General features: G+C 48.4%; 1 long non-coding RNA gene across 1 annotated transcript; it reads right to left on the minus strand.

Annotated features, from left to right (window-relative positions):
* Positions 1-10599: 10599 nt before the first annotated feature.
* On the minus strand, positions 10600-13825 carry LOC146543357 (uncharacterized). The gene is made up of 2 exons (XR_014886578.1): positions 13712-13825; positions 10600-11144 (listed from the first exon to the last, which is right to left on the minus strand). It is a non-coding gene; the product is annotated as an uncharacterized LOC146543357 (long non-coding RNA).
* Positions 13826-16525: the final 2700 nt, after the last annotated feature.

Consider the following 16525-nt stretch of genomic DNA (forward strand, 5'->3'; position numbering starts at 1 on the left):
ATGGCACAGCTAATAGAAATTAAGCTGTAAGTAGAGCTGAAAGGCAGTTAAAGAAGCAAGTGAAGATTTCTGAAATTTTTGAAAGTTTCTGTGAAACTGGATAAAAGACAAGGAGAGAGACCAAGCCTGCATCTGCAGCACTGCATCACACAGCGCATCACAGGGTGCTGCCAGCATGGAGATCTATTTCTAGTTCCATCATCAACTCCCCATATGACAGTAGAGGAATTATTTCAGAACTGCATCCCTTTTCCAACAGATGAACCCTGAATAGCAGAAGAGCTGCTTAAAGCCAGACGCAGGATCCCTGCCAAACACGGTCCATCCTATTGCAGCACAGCAGCCCCAGACCACTGCAGGTGATGCCCCCAGCACACTGCTAGCAGAGCCTGCATATGTTTTTTTGTTTGGTCACTTTTGTTTTTGGCCACTTGGGACTATTTTGGGAGGTCTGTGTATTTGCTTATCCCTCAGCAGAACGCAGCTGGTCAGGAAAACTGGGGGCAGAGGGATCCAGGAGTGGTGTAACAACATGGGGACCCCAAGTGCCCTTTGCTTTCCTTCCCCAAATGTGCAGAGCAGTGGGCACCATCTGGCTCACCTGCCTGCAGCTGGAGAGGGAAAAGCACATGGGCTCTGCAGCAGCGCAGGAGGAAGCAGAGTGTGATGGCATCGATGATGATCACCACATGAAGGAAGTGGGGCTGGGGATGAACCAAAATGTTTCCAATTAACCCCAGAATGGGCCCAGTGGGGCAGTGGTTGCCTCGGGGTGCAGCAACAGTCTGATGCCCTCAGTCCAGTGTGCAGAGCACGGTGCGGCATGGCATGGCATGGCACGGGGACTGGGCAGGGACTCGGCTGGATTCTGCTGCAGCACAATCAATCCCTGTTGTTTATAAGTATCTGTGACTCACAGACGTTTTCCCCACTCCTTAATTGCCAGTTTCCTGAGAAACCATTTCAGTCAGCCAATAGGATGCAGAATTATGACTTAGTGACTAGATACAATTGGGAAAAATAAATACGGCATTATTGGTAAATTGAACAGCGCTTTTCTAAGTACATCACGTATTTATAAACAACACACAGATCTGCAGGCACTGAGGAAACCCCTGGTCTCACTGAAGAAGGACTGGGATGGGAGGACAATGATGGAGAAAAGCCACAGGGGACCTGGCTGCATGAGGGCTACCCAGCACCCCAGCCTGGCCACCGCCTGTCCGGATTTTGGTCCCATCTGCAAAATGGGACCAACAGAGTAGGATTCTGCCAGAACAGCTGATCTGGACTCAGGTTTCAGCACTGATCCCCATCTTTCTCAGGGCTCTGCTCTGCCCAACCCTCTCAGTGCCTCTCCTGCTCTACATACCCGGGCATGGGGTGGTGCTGCAGAAACCTCCCTTGCTTTTCTCTGTCCTGGTTTGAGCCTTGAGTATCCCGAGGCATTCTGGCTTTCTAAGAGCCCTTGTGGGCTGGTACTGTGATTTTGATAAACAAATTAAAATCTTTGGAGAAGTTGCAATATTGTGTTATTATTTTTATTACTCTGTATTGTTGTAAAAGTGATGAATGAGATCTAAATAATAGAGATAAGACAATCTTCATCTCCGGTATAAGTCACCGCTCAATTACAGCTTCATTCAAAGCCATTAATTGGTAGTAAGAAAGAAGCCTGTGAAGCACAGCATGCTGTCTCCTTTATTCTCTTAATACAGGATTTTGTTTAGGAAGCTTGAAAGTCTTTATTAGCAATCACTTAGTAAAACCACTCTAATAGTTGTTAAAAGGCTAGGAAACACAATGCCAGTTAATTTTGGGTGATATTGTAGGCAACTAGGGAAAGGAATATAAAAAATATGATGGCATAAAAGAGAACGGTAAGTTGGACTGAAGCAAACCACCTCAAGAGGGTTTTGCATCCTTCCATTTACTCCAGCATAGAAATCTTCTATCGTCCTGTGCTGAAGAAAAGGTCGGGAAGCAGCTTGGTGAAGTGCTGTGCTGACAGGCACAAACTACGGATGGATGTACGAGTTCAAATTTTTCAAACACAGAAAGTAAATCAAGATGAAAACAGTCCCACAGCGTCAGAGAACCTCAGACTTATGAAAACCAGAAAATCACAAGCTGAGACGTTTCTAGCTCAAAGCCCTGCAAACCATGAGACTTGTTTCATACTGCAGGCAGCGGGCGGCAGCCCGGCTCCCAGCGCCCGTGCTCAGCCCCAGTCCCAAGGACAGAAACGGGGCACGGAGAGCAGCAGAGGGCACAGAGTCAGGGAACGTCCTGCATCCACACCTCATCCTGCAGGAGAGCCAGGGAATTCCTGCCAAGAGCTAGACAGCTTCAGGAGCCAGCGCTGGCGTGATAAGGAGTGGAGCGGTCAGTGTGGCATTCCCAGGATAACTCCAGAGCCTCCATTCTTTCCATTAGTAGCGAACACACGCAGTACGTGCACGTCGAGTCCCGGCCGTGCCGGTCTGACTGCGCTGTGCCAACCACGAGGCTCCGCAGCAGTGCCAGGCAGAGCCAGCACTGGGCAACCCGATCTGTGGCCGTGGGCGACCCTGCACTGCCAGGGCACGGCATCCCACCCGGCCCTGCCGTGGCTCTGCCCAGCCAGGACGGTGCTGGGAGGGATGTAGAACCGTGGAGAGCTGCGCTCGTATCTAAATAAACACCTCTGTTCCTGGAAAACGTTGTCGAAGGGGATATTAAAACTGTCTCTTCCAATTCTGCCCTGGGAATCTTGAACCAGGCTGTCAATAAGGCCACATAATAATAATCAGATGTTTCAGCTTGGCCTAGATAAATGAACTACGGGAGAGAAGCCAGTCTGCTTTCATTCATGGAAGTTAGATGCCAGCTGGGAATGAAGAATGATGATAAAAACCAAATCTTTTCAGTTTTATCTAAACCTTAAAATTAGGAACCAAACCAAAATATATGTTCTTGGGCAGAGCCTTATTTAGTTAGTTTAGCTTTGGTTACAGAGGTTGGAATGAAACGGACGCAGATATTTACTCAACATAAAATTGCGTTCAGTGATGTCAAGGAAGGAACCCCTGCAGCCACACTTCCCCAGCACCTTTCCCAATTCCTCAGCACTGCACCACCGAGCTCAGCAGCACCGAGCAGCAGCACCACCCACCTCCATCTGACCCATGGAATGCATGAGCACTTGGCCTCTCTGCTCCTAGCGTGCAGGAGTCTGGATCATCTACAGTTAGATGGAGGCAAAACCTCACTGCAAAGCGGATCGATGTCTTCAGTGACATTGAATTTTGTGAAGGTTTTGTTTCAGAGCTGTGTGTGTCTGATATCAAGTCTTTTATTTCACTCTGACTGCTGCAGGTGGTGAATAGGCTGGGAGGGTCTGAGTGAGGGCCATCCCCCACAGCACGGCATACGGTGTATTTCCTGCCACTGATGTCACTTTCACTGGCACCCAGACCTGAGTGGGTAAGGGCTCCCTGAGCAGCAAAGTCTTGCTGGAGAACTGAGGGGAAACTGAGAAGAATGGGTTCTGAGAAGGGTATCCTCAGAGATTTTGAAAATATCCATTAAAGCAAAGTCTGCATTGTACATGGATACCTAAGCCTACAGCCAAATAGTGATAATGACATGTACTGGCAACCAGCTATTCAGTAAAAACACATCAGAATTTGTGTTAATCTCATTATTTAATTGCCTTCTGTCTTTAGATCTAGATTGAATACAAACGAGCAAGTAAAAGGAATCACTGTGGAGTTCCAGGGTTAGTGTAAACTCACGATCAGTCACTGAAGGAATTTGAGCGATCCAGGTGCACCACAAATGTGTTTTATGTTTACTGCAGATGGGCTGAGGGAAGGTTTATATTTGCAATAAATGTTTAATGAATACAGTCATTTCGGATGGGCTGACGGCCACACGGAGCTGTACGAAGCTCTGCCACTCACCCAGGCTTGAGCCCCATGCTGGGTGCACAGACAGCTTTTGCAGAAAGCAAACTTCATGCAGAAGATTTTAAATTGCCATAAAGATCCTGATAGTGCCTCAGATTGTTTACTTTAGCTAAAATAATTGTTTGGTAGTTGTACATTAATATTATTTATTACCATTTCACTGAACCCTGCCGGACCAGATTCTGCCCTTCTGTTTCTGCACAGATCAGCCTCCATCCCCTACAAACACTGACATGAACTTCATGCAGAATCTGGCTTGAGCTCTGAGTTGTAGACAAGAACTGTCTTTTTGGCATTCTGAAGACTGGAGAGAGCAGCAGTTTGAAGTAATCATCCATCACACAGGAAAACATGCAGCTATAAATCTGAAGTAGAAACCTCCAGGCATGAAGCTGCACAAACATTTTGGCTGAAATCCACCATTAGGACCATCAGAGTAAATATTAAAAGGAGTTCTACATGCAGCTAACATGTCTGTTTAGATTTCTTTTGCTGAAGACGCATATTGTACAGTGAAATGGGATCTCTGAAAACATTTTTGTTCTAATAACTTCATAAACTCTGCTATATATTGTGTGTACGACGAGTTGGCCTAGCACTACTTCTGTGGGAGATTACTGGGAGAAAACATTACCATATGTCAGTGGAATGGCAGCATCCCATAGACACCCAAGAGGATCTCAGGTTTAACCTAGCTCTTAAGTTTATAACGTGGCAATACTTCCATACTTCTTATACGGTACCTCTGCTTGTACAAACAACTTTATGGCAACGATTGTCAAAGACACTTAGAGGATTCCAATGAAAATAAAAGTAATTTTCCTCTTCCATATTTTCAGAACACGGCTCTGCTGGGGAGCGACGGCAGCCCACCATCCATGCGCCCCAAGAGCTTTCCATGCGTGAGCCTGGGCGGTTGGCCAGCAGGCAGCCCCACTCCGCAGAGCTGGCCTTCCTGCAGTGGCTTCAGACACCTCGGCCACCACGAAGCACCTTCAAGGGCTCTGTAAAACCTCCCGGCCATTTGGTGTTCACTGAAAGAGTCCTCAGAAGAAAATAATTTTCCTCCTATCAACATCTGCGCTCTCCTCCTCACTGCTGAGCCCGGCACCACCCCTGCGTCAGCACATCCAACCAACCGTGTGGGAGGCGACTGGGATCACCGGTTCTGAGCACTGCCCACAAATGGCAGTTCAAACTCTCAGGAAAAGAGCACCTAAATACAGCCAGCAGCGTCACCGGGGGTCTGCAAACAGTCACTGCTCCCAACAAATGCAGGTGGAAAATCTGAGGAGCGACTTTACTTTGTAAGGAAAATAAACAGTTCCCTGCTCTAGTAGGAAAGTCTTCAAAATAGATCTCAATATTTTCCATTGGCATGATCGAGACTGATATGGCTAATTTAATATCACTAATTAGTATCTGTTCATTTTTAATCAAATGAAGGTAGAGGCTGGAAAATATTTCTGCTGTTTATTTGACCTTTCTGTGCAAATTCTAGCAGTTCCCTGAGGACAGAGCGTCTACAACCAGCGCTGCAGTAACTGCTTCGTTCTGTTTCCTTGGATAAATAGCTCTTGTAAATGGTCAATGAATGGGGATGAAGAGCCACACTATTTTCATCTTCAGGTCCTGCATGGAGGCCAAGCTGACGTACCCTGGGCGGTCGGTGCTAATAGCCTGTCTTTTAGTGTTTCTATACGAAGTGATTTCACTTTGTGACTGTGGTGAGGTCTAGTCTGGAAAATTAATTTGCGTTTCTAGAAATAATTGTCTGTAAGCGCTGAAAGAGCAGACAAACGGAGGCCACGTTTCTTGTTTTCCGTGTAGATTTTCTGTGCTTAAGACGGCCTTCTTTCCTACTTCCAATTTATTAAAATTCTTTATCTAAAGATGAGGGCAGCCATGTGAACCGCCTGCGGCTTCCAAACTGAGCAGCCACCTGCAGCACACGCTGCCAGCACAGCCCTCAGCTGGGGACACGCTGCAGCCAGGAGCACCGCGTGGGGACCACAGCAGCCGGGTGGTGGTGGAAGCCAGGGGACACAACCCAGCACAGTGGAGTTCCCCCACAGCCGGGCAGGTCGGCTCCCCGGCCACACTGCCCCTTTAGGAGCGTTTTTAAAGCAGTGCCCAGTGCTTGTCTGGTTTTGGTGCAAATTGTTTGTGTAAGTAGAAAATTTTGAAAGAAATTCGAAAATTCAAACCCTGCCATTTCTCTTTCCTCTGAAAGGACTTCTCCTTGTCGAGAAAGAGATTCTCTGCCTCACATCACTCTTCTGTGACACAAACCTCAGAGTGGGATTTGATGCCGTAGCTGAGTGCTGAGCAGGGCTGTGAGTCCTGATCCGTGCCCTGACCTAACATCAGGGTGAAATATTTTGGAAGCACAACTTATGATACCGAGCCTGGAGGCTGGCGGGGCAGCGCGTGCAGGTCCTGATCCTAAAACACCGTCGCTCCTAAAAACTGGCCCTGTGTTCCCTGCGATGTGGAGGCAATGAGCTGTTCCTCTGGCCTGAAGCTTTCGTGTTACAGCTCTTGTGTTGTGGGTAACCATAGAGAACGTGCAGCACCATTTCCCACTGGTGGCTGTTTCTAATTACAGATGTGCTGGCCTTATTGCACAAGCTTTAGATGCATGCTGCACAGATGGGATGCTGGAGACCAGACCAACAAATGTCAGTTTCCCATCATTTTGGTGTTTCTATTTGCTCAGGTTCATTTAGAGTAAGTGAGAAACCCAGAGAACAGTGCCCCTGTGCACATTCATGTGTGGGAGACAAAGAAAGGGAGTTGAGAATTAAGAAAACCCACACTCTGCTTTCTCCATGATAATTTCAAAGTGCAGGGGCTGTGTTTACCTTTCCTCAAGTCCATCCATGGAGTTTGGTGCCCAGATGGTGGTTAAGATCCACAGAGGGCATTTGTGTGGCAGGGGCAGCAGGGGCTGCCGTGCTCCGTCTGCATCCCCACATCCCCGCCTCTCAGAGGAACCAAGAGCATCACTGGCGGGCCGGTGTTGTGGTGCAGGTGGGCTCTGTACTGCTCAGGGCACACCCAAGAGCTCCTGCGAATGGATGGTGGCTTTTCAGCCAGTTTGTAAAATAGCTGGCTTCAACAATAGCAACAACAACAAAAAAAAAATCAACAAAAAACTGTTGACTAAACACTGCAGCCTTTTTTCTACGTCTACAAACGTGTACTATAGATGAGCAAATGGTTTAATTTGTACCAGACCAAACAGCATCAGCCTGTGCCTCTGCTGTCAGTCTCCTCATTAGAGCTGCTTCATCAGTACCAACACGCAACAGAGCCAGTGTTTTTGCACTGCCCCAGTGGCATGACCTTATGTTCTTTACCTTGTCTCAGCTTCTTATTTACCTTGGCCCCAAATCCAGGTCCTGACTGCTGCTGCTTCCACCTTGCAGCATTCTGCTACTCCAGAGCTGCCTGCACTCACCCCAGTCCATGAGTGCTGCTCACAGCTGGGACCGGGACCAGGACTGGGACCAGGCCCCTGCTGCAGAGCCACAGGCAGTCCCTGCACTGAGCTGCTGCGACTGCGCTCACTGCACCAACCAACACCACAAACCCAAGCTGCATTTCAAGGGCAGCTGCTGCTGTGCTTTGGTATTTTTACTTTTTTAAGCAAATCTGCGAACACGTCAGGACTTCAGGGCTGTTGCTGATCTGGGAACACCCCAGCAAGGACTGCATTTTCTGATTTGAGGGAGAGGCCCCTGCAGCTCCTAGCAACAGAGAGCATCTCCATAACTCGGGAGCAGCCCAGCTCTCCCAGCACACATGTAGGGAGCAAACCAAGCTCAAGAAGCCCCTGGCCGTGTGCTGCAGCCCCTCTGAAGTCACCGCTTCGCTTTCTGTCACTTTTCCATCACAAGGAGCTCACAATATGCTGCTGCTTTGTGTTTTCAATTAAATGCAGTCAGATCTTCCATCAGTTATTTCCGTTGGCAGCCCATGCAACTGTCCCAGATTTCTCCCTGAGCACTCCGATGCTGGCACAGATGACAACTCATTTTTCACTTGAGCACAGAGCCTAAATACACTTTACATGGTGCGAAGTCCACAGTTTGTCCTCAGCTAAACATAAAATTAAAGAATGACCAGAGAAAATGATGAACAGATAGCAGTATTCTCAGTTGGCTTCCAAACAGACACAAGAACCATCCAAAACCCAGTTTCTTTATAGCATTCCCTTTCATCCAAGATGGAAGAGAAGGACCTCGACCCACAAGGTGCTCCCTGCTCTTTTCTGCACGGTGGTACAGAAGTGGATTTCTGGTTAGATGTCTTTCGATCATCCAAATGAAGACATTAAACAAGTTAAGGATTTCTGTTCCTCGGAGCTGTCACTAAGAGAAATGTAATGGCTCTGGAAATAGGGAACAAGTGAATTGCTCCCTTTCTTGCAAGAGATTAAATATACTATCCAAAAATAGCTAACGTACATACTTTTCTCTGGAAAATGGAGACAACTTCCAAAATCAAAGGTGTCAGCCAGGGATAGAATTGATGCTGCAGAGGCAGCACAGCCAGTCAATGGAGCCATGAGCACTTTTCATAGCAAAACCCTGGCAAAACATCTCCAATTTTGGGTATGATCACGAACCCAAAATTCACTCAGGCTCATGAAGCTTCCAGCCAAGCTAAGCCGTATAAGAGTGAGCTTCAGCAGGATGCTGCCAAGCTGTGGAGCTCAGTCCTTAGCAGGTGAAGAAGAATTAAGTGGCTCAGTGCTTTTCAGAAGCTTTCCTTCAGCCCCCTGTGAGCACCTGGCTGAAGAGCATGTCATCGGGTCCCTCTGCACAGGGTAAAATCAAACCATGATTTAGCTAAACCTTAATGTGAGGCTTATGGACAGAAAGTCACACATTCGCTATGCGTGGCAGAAATTGGCAGGTATCTCCAGCATGTAGAAAATTTAGTCATTCACAGAATATACTTACGGTTGCAGGGGACAGTAACTATTTCCAGACAGGTTGATGATTAAAAACTTCCCTTTGCAGAGGCGTCTTCAGACTGAGAAGAAATGCCATGGCTGCCTCGAAGAGCTGGCAGTGGCTCATGGCTCTGCGTGGAAGGATTAACTGCAGGTAAACCCCTGAGCAGCGTGGTCCCAGAAGGGGACTGGAGACCCCCGGAGGCCCCATGCAGCCTAAGCCACCCCTGGGTTCCAGGGGGTCTCATCCTCTTCCTCAGCACTACTAAGATGCATATAGAACAGAAAGCTCTTCCCACTGCCCATTTCTCACCCGAAGCTACAGCTTTTAGTGACCACACGACTGCCACAGCTACTAGCATAGACATCACACACGCAGAGCAGAAACCCAGGCAGAGACACACAGCAGTGAAATACCAGGACTGAGAAACACATCAGAAGTTTGAACCAGAAGTGGTTTCAGTCAACCTTCCATTTGGTTTCATTTCTTTCCCCCATACGTGTGCCCATCGCCGCTCTGGCAAAACCAGCACGGCTGCAAGGGTTCAGAAAGGGCAGAAATTAGGTGCCTGGATGCAGCTGTGAGATGGTAAGCAAATTGGGTGGGTTTTTTTTTTGGAAATCTGATCTTGTAAGCACTGAGCAGGTTTGCTACGGGTCCTCCTGCTCCCTATAGCAATAGAGGGATGGCAATAACAGACCAAAGACAGCAATCACTATAAGGAAGTGAGAAAATGGTACTGCTTGTAAAGCACTGCTCAGGGGTTCCACAGACTTTCAGAACGGTGAGATTGCTCTGGAATGGGAAACCAGCCCTGCTGCTCTCACGTGATCTCAGCTGGAAGTCCGTGAAGGTCAAAGAAGGAGCCATGCTGGATTCGGTGAACTTACACAGGACTTGATTTAGAAAGTTACATGGCTATAACCTTTACAAATCCCGCCCTCGTTGCTCAGCCTGGCCAAGGTCAACGGATTTCATTTTCTGAAAAGTATCCTCGCCTGGAAAAGCTGCTGTGAAATAAAACCCAGGGTGGTTTTATTTGGCAAAAGCTCATCAGGCAAGCTTTTCACATCCTAAAGCCAAAATCAGTTGTGCGGTTTGCATAAATATTCTATTTTAATTCCAACCTGCAAAGTTATGGGGATTGGGAAAGTAACTCAAGCTCTGGCTCATTTCTATCAGGAAATAGTAACTGGTGTCTATCTGCTATTAGCACTGCAGATGTCTCCAGCTGTTGTCCCAGGCTTGCAAAGCCACCACAGAGCAGGACAGCCTGGTGCCACCCAACAGCCACCCTCCATCCGCCATGGACCGAACTCTTTCCCATGGACGACAGACTCTTCCAAACAAACCATGGCCAGACTTCCCCCCTTAAACGCACACACTGAGCCCTGCATCAAGCACTGAGTCTTCCCCAGTCCAAATAAAGTGTCTGAAAGACAAATGCAATGAAGATAAAGCACAACATTTGTTCTGATTTCACATTGATTATTTCGAATACTCAAAACACAGTGCATGCAAGTTTTAGTGTGGAAGGAGTTATTTTGGGATTGCTGTCTCTCTGCTGTCCGTCACTCCACAACACCTTCAGGACACACTATGCTGCAACGGATGGTACTAAAATGCTGATTCCGATCATTAAAAGCTGTCTGCATATCTTCTCATTGACTATAGAAAAGCAAACGTAAAGAATGACTAATACTGCTTTTTATTAAAATTAGAAAGTGAGCAAATTACAAAATTTATAAAGGTTTTAAAGGTCAAAGGCACCATCAGCATTCTGCATCAGTTTTGCTGTTAGTCAGTGCGCTCATGGATTCGGCAGAACAGCGCTCCAGACAACATCTCCAGGCAGCGCACGCTCCTCGCCCGCACAGTGAGTCATTTTCTGAATGCTCAGCTCTTCCTTCAAGTTCAGTTGAATAATATTTGCTTAAAACTCCTAATTCTTCTTGGTGGAAATGAGAGCCTTGGCTCAGCCTTGGTGCAGAAGGCGGCTGCAGCTCTGCTGCTCTCAGAGCGATTGTCCCATTTTGGCATCGGTGGAGAAATGGAACTCGGGGTCGCTGTGAGCAGTACAGCAAAACCGAGTGACGGGAGAGAGGAGAAACACTGCAGTACGTAGGGAGGTGGGGCCACGTCCTCCAGGGGCTCAGACCTCGACGTGGGACATACATTACAAAGTGTGCTCAACTATTTGCACATTCGGTTGAAACTTAGTGAAAAATTCCTATAGAAAGAGGGGAGGGAACATTTGGTAACACTGAATTGTTTAAATCCAACTTTTTCTTTTTTTAATCCTTGGAAATCATACAGAACAAAAAAAGAAGAAATGGTCCAGTCCCTTCTCCTCCTCCAAGTCAAGATCAATTATCGTTAAGTCATTCCTGATAATACCTGCCAAACTTCTTCTTAAAGACTTCCCATGATGGAGTTTCCTTAAGCTCTGCTGGCAGCCCACAGCAGCGCCTTGCTATTTTAATCGCCAGCTAGGTTTTCCTGATGTCTAGCCTAAATTGCCCTCACTGAAATGGGATGTTTCATCAGATTGCTTTCCTGAACGGAGAGCTTGGGTGTACTAAAAGGGGCTGCATACAAAAGAAATAATCATTTTGTTTGTGAGAAAACTGGTCCATTTTGAAAATAATACGGATCTTTACTGCAAAAGCCCAAAGGAATGGCCTGACTGTTATCAGTGCTCATGTGAGATATGAGAGTCCAGGGAGGCGCTCTGCTGTTCAGAGCACAACACATGAAAGAAAGAAATTTCACATTCCTGAGTTACTGTTGGTCAGTGGGCTTATAACCCAACCCAAAGAAGGCAGCCAGGAAAGAAGAGCAAAGGAATTTTAGAGCAGATCTCCAGACTTGGTGGTGTGACATCAGTGAGCTCAGCCCTGCAATGGGGGAGAGGGGCACCCAGCAATGCTGGCCCCGTTGCTCCAGGAGAGCTCCAGACTCAGGGCGGGGAGATGCTCTGCTCCTCACTGACCTTCTGGGGACAACATCCCCAGGCACATTTCCACCACCTGGCTTTGGATATCACTCTTCCCATCCCTTGTGTGGGGTACAAAGCATCTGAGCTGGAAAGGCACAGGGTGCCTCAGGCTGGCTGTGCTGCTGGGTGGGGTCATGGGAGAAGCTGGGCGTTTTCTGCAAGAGTTACAGACACACATTGAAAACACAGCAACTGCACCCCGCAATAACTGCGAGCAGCCCCTGCAGTACCTGCAAGCAGCCCATCATGGCCAGCAGCAACAGGGGTGAAGCCCACCTGCAGCAGCCCTGAAATGATTCCCTGAGAGGAGCAGCCACGGAGTGGGACATTGCCGGCCTCAACCCGCCCCGTGCTGCAGCTGGCAGCAGGGGATGACAAGCGGATGTGTGCAGTAGCAGAGTGCTAACAGACAGGGCACGTGTTCAACAAGGACAGTTTTGGGATTAAAAAAAATCCAAGACAACGGCAGCAACACCACCAAAAAACCCCAAACAGAGCAAGCCAACCAAAGGTGTGCTCTCAGGAGAACAGGACAGCCGTGTGCTGGGGCTGCACAGCGTGGCCATCCCTGCCTCCATCAAATGCAGTGCAGGGCTTCGCTGCTGCGCTTCCGTCTGATCTGCTCATCTCCGTCCTAAAATGAGTCTGTGTTAGCATGGCAGGGTGCAAGCAAGTGCACACAGATGGCGCAGAGTGCAGTGGGCTGTGCAGAGCACTGTAAAATAGAAATCAATTTCCTTACAGTCAGTGGAAGCAAGCCAGGGTATAGCTACAGCAGGTGAGATCAGAACTGGGGCCGCATTATTTACTAACTACAATTAGACAGTGCAGAGAGAGTAGAAGGTCTTTCTTTTAATATAGACAGTCGAAGTAAAACAGATAAATAGTATTTAAATCAAGAAGTTAAACAGATGATAATGTAATGATTGAAACGCTGCTCTATGGTTCTCAGCCTGCCTCCCTTCTGCTTCGCACTCTGCTAGAGACAGTTGTTCTCAGACACCTTGAAATGAATAGAAAATGCTTTGCTACTTTAAAAGCAGTCTAGGAGAAGAAAATTGCAAGACTATTTTCAGGCTAATGAGAAAAATTGCAAACTTCAGGATGAACGTGACGCTAATTACTAAATCCATGCAGCTCACAGCACTTCTTCACCCTGCATGTCTCCTCCTCTCATTGTGACAGAGCACAAGAGAAAGACAAAAGAAACGTTCGCCAAATTGATTATATTTTTTAAAAGAAGAACCCTACTTCATCAATGTGCAATAATTTGTGCACTAATTACTGTGCTTGCAGTCCCAGTGAGAAACACTTGTGGCAAATCATGATGCTGCTTGTGGCAACACTTACAGGGATGCCACACACGGATCATAGATCACAGAACGGCCTGGGTTGCAAAGGACCTCAATGCTCATCCAGTTCCAACCCCTGCTGTGTGCAGGTCGCCAACCAGCAGCCCAGGCTGCCCAGAGCCACATCCAGCCTGGCCTTGAATGCCTCCAGGGATGGGGCATCCACAGCCTCCTTGGGCAGCCTGTTCCAGTGCATCTGCACCCTCTGAGTGAAAAACTTCTTTCTGAATCGGGCAGCATCTGCCCGGTCCCTGTTTAGACGCGCTTTGACTCGGCTGCCCCATCCCTGAGGTGCTCAGACCGCGGACGGGCCGTGGGCAGACAGGGGGCAGCCGGCCCACAGCAGGCGTGGGGGTGAGAGGCCCCTTCCAACCTGAGCCGTTCCGTGACTCTGTGACTGAGCACCGCAACGCCTTTTTGCAAATGCATCCCATCTACAGCCTTTACCTATCGCTGCAAGCCGTGTCGCACCACCGCTGTCCCCGCACCGGCGCGCGCCCCGCGCAGCGCTGTGTCCCGGCGCAGTGCCCGCCGCTGCGCGTCCGCGAGCGCCACCTGCCGGCCCGGGCTGTCACGAACTCAGCGCTCCTCCCGAGCGTCGTCGCCTCCTCGAGAAAACCAGGCGGCCGCCCCGCGCTGCTGGCGGACCCACGTCCCGAGTGCCGGCGGTCCTCCGGCCCCGCAGAACATCGCACCGCTTTCCCAACCGGGAGCAGAGGTGCGGTGGGAAAAAGGGGAGGCAGGGCCGGCACACTTCCCGTTCCAGCCCCAGGAGGAGGCAGATGCAGACACCAGCTTATTTTTGGGGTGCAGCACGCTCCTCCCAGCCCCCTTCCAGCTGTCCCATGGAGGAGATGCGGCAGCGCTTTGCTCTGAGGCGTCCCGCAGGTTATTCAATGCACCACAGGAATGATTTCGTTTACCTCAAATCAGTCACATTTTGAGCAATAACTGCTGTGGGGGGTTTTGTGGTAGGGTCCCTGGGAGTTCCCCAGCTTTCTTCTAGGCCCCATTTTCCACACAGCCCCGCAGCACTGTGCTTGAAAGGACATCCCTCTGTGCAAGCTTAGTACAGCATCCAGCTGGCCAGAAACCTTCCCCAGGGGAGGAGAGATCAATTCCAATACAGAGTGAAACAGACTTCCTTCCAGGGGGAAAGAGCTGAACGCAAAAACGAGCCCCATGCCACCCCTCAAAGGGATCAGAGTTTGTGAATTCAGTAAATAAAGGATAATGCCTGAATTAAGGGCTACTTTCAAAGACAAGAGGGGAAGCAAAAGCACAGAAGCTCACATCACATACAGCGGTTGAAGCAAAGGGCCCGACCTGGACAGCACAGGACATCCCACCCACCAGCAGTTGCAGAGGTGGGCAGCTCCTCCCTGAAACCTCAACACGGATGAGACAGCAATAGGAAACTGTTCCAGGGGATGGGACCATAGCATAACTTTTTCTAGCTGCTAAGCAGATAGCTGACATTTCCAAGTTCTCTTTATGTTTTGAAAACATCGCTGAGTAAGAGATATTTTCCATGAATATTTTTGCATCCTTCCTTCTAACCAAGAAACATTTTTCTTGGGTTCTTTTACTATGAGAGTGGGCCTGGTGCTGCGGAGAAAACTCAGCTTTGTACTCGCAAATGCAAATATTAACACAAGCAGTTTGGCTCACATTTCGTCTGTTGGCACCACAACATGGGCTTTTTCACCTACAAGCATCGCTGCCGCGGGCTGAGCAGAAGTATTGAATAACAGCAGAAAAACGCTCAGAATGGATCCAGTGAAACAGAAAGGGGAAAAATGAATATCCTAGCATTTCAGGAGGAGGAAATTAGAATAAATTGGTAAAATTGGAACAGCAGAGCTCAAGTTTCATAGGTTAGAGAACAGAAAACACTTTCCAAATTGTTAAACTTCTATGGGTCCAGCGCTGTTGGTTGGAGCAGCTGATTTCTCTCTCTCATTGAGTACATCCTGGACTTGTTCAACACAAGGCATAAGTTTTTCTGCTTGTTTAGTCTCTTCTTAGTCTTATTCAAATGTAGTTTTGAAGCCAAGGATGTCTACTTATGTACAAAGAGCCTTTTGTTATTACTTTCATTTTCTAATTACATAGAACCAGCAAAAAAAAAAATCCTTCCAAGGATAAGCTGAAAGACTATTTTCTTCTGGAGATGCATTCTGATTATCTTCTTTTCTCAGAAATTAAGAAGTTTCCATCTGATGCATTAGGAAGCTCAGTCCCTTGAATGGTAAGAAACGGTTGGTTGAGCAGGAGGGCTCCTCAAGCACTGCTCCCAGGCTGGGGCTGCCCCAAAAGCACCTCTCCATCCCACAGACACACTGGGCTGAGGGCTCATACCTGGCACACAGAATTAGCCCAGGAACCAGCAAGACTTCCCTTCATTCTCACTGCCCTGCACAGCCTGGCTCCTGGCTACCTTTGCTCCTAGAAGAGAACTGGTCCGATGGCACATTGCACCTTTTCTAAAGCAACAACTGAAAATCTGTTTAATTTCATTTGCTTTTGCCAGCTTCAGCTACCAGCTATTGGTAGGTCTATGCCTCCCTTCCTAAATTGCCTGTTAATGAGTGCCAGGCCTTGCATATTTCTCTTTGTGACAATCAGAAAGACTAGCACAGCGGAGGGGCAATACAGGAGTGTAACAATAAAGGGACCAGCGCAGATAGGATGGCATTTCAAAGGAAACTAAATGTGCTCACCTGTCTCCAAAGAGCTAGGCTTGCAGGAAAGGCTCCACGAGGGAGGGATCTCCAACCAGAAATCCTTCCCCAGTAGCAGTCAGCCCATAAATGAGGTCCAAGAGAGGTGCAGCCAGGCTCCACCTTTTCTCGTCCCACCTGTGCTCCCAGGGCTGACCGGGTCCTTTCCCCAGGTGCTCAATCAGTGGTTCAGGCCACGACTCAGCAGTTCCTATACGCTCTACTTTGTTACTGGTGTTGCCTCCAGGTTTCTTTAGCCTGATGGACCTCAGAAGCTGTGGTGCAACCCAAGGCCCTCCCTGTGCTGTGCTGGTACCGGCACCTCCTTAGGACCACACAGCACCGATGGAGGGACCGATCCCCATCACCTCCCTGGGTCTTGGACCAGATGTTCTCAGGAAGCACTAGCACACAACATCCCATTTCTAAGTGCTGCTATGGGCGAGCCAGGTTTGCACCGGGATCAGCTGGACACATTTTAGCACAAACACTCTGTACCTGCAGTTTGATCCTACGTTATTTCCATCTCTCCAGGTAT

Source organism: Meleagris gallopavo, chromosome 15 (genome assembly GCF_905368555.1).
Source record: "Meleagris gallopavo chromosome 15, MGAL_WU_HG_1.1, whole genome shotgun sequence".
Lineage (NCBI taxonomy): Eukaryota > Metazoa > Chordata > Aves > Galliformes > Phasianidae > Meleagris > Meleagris gallopavo.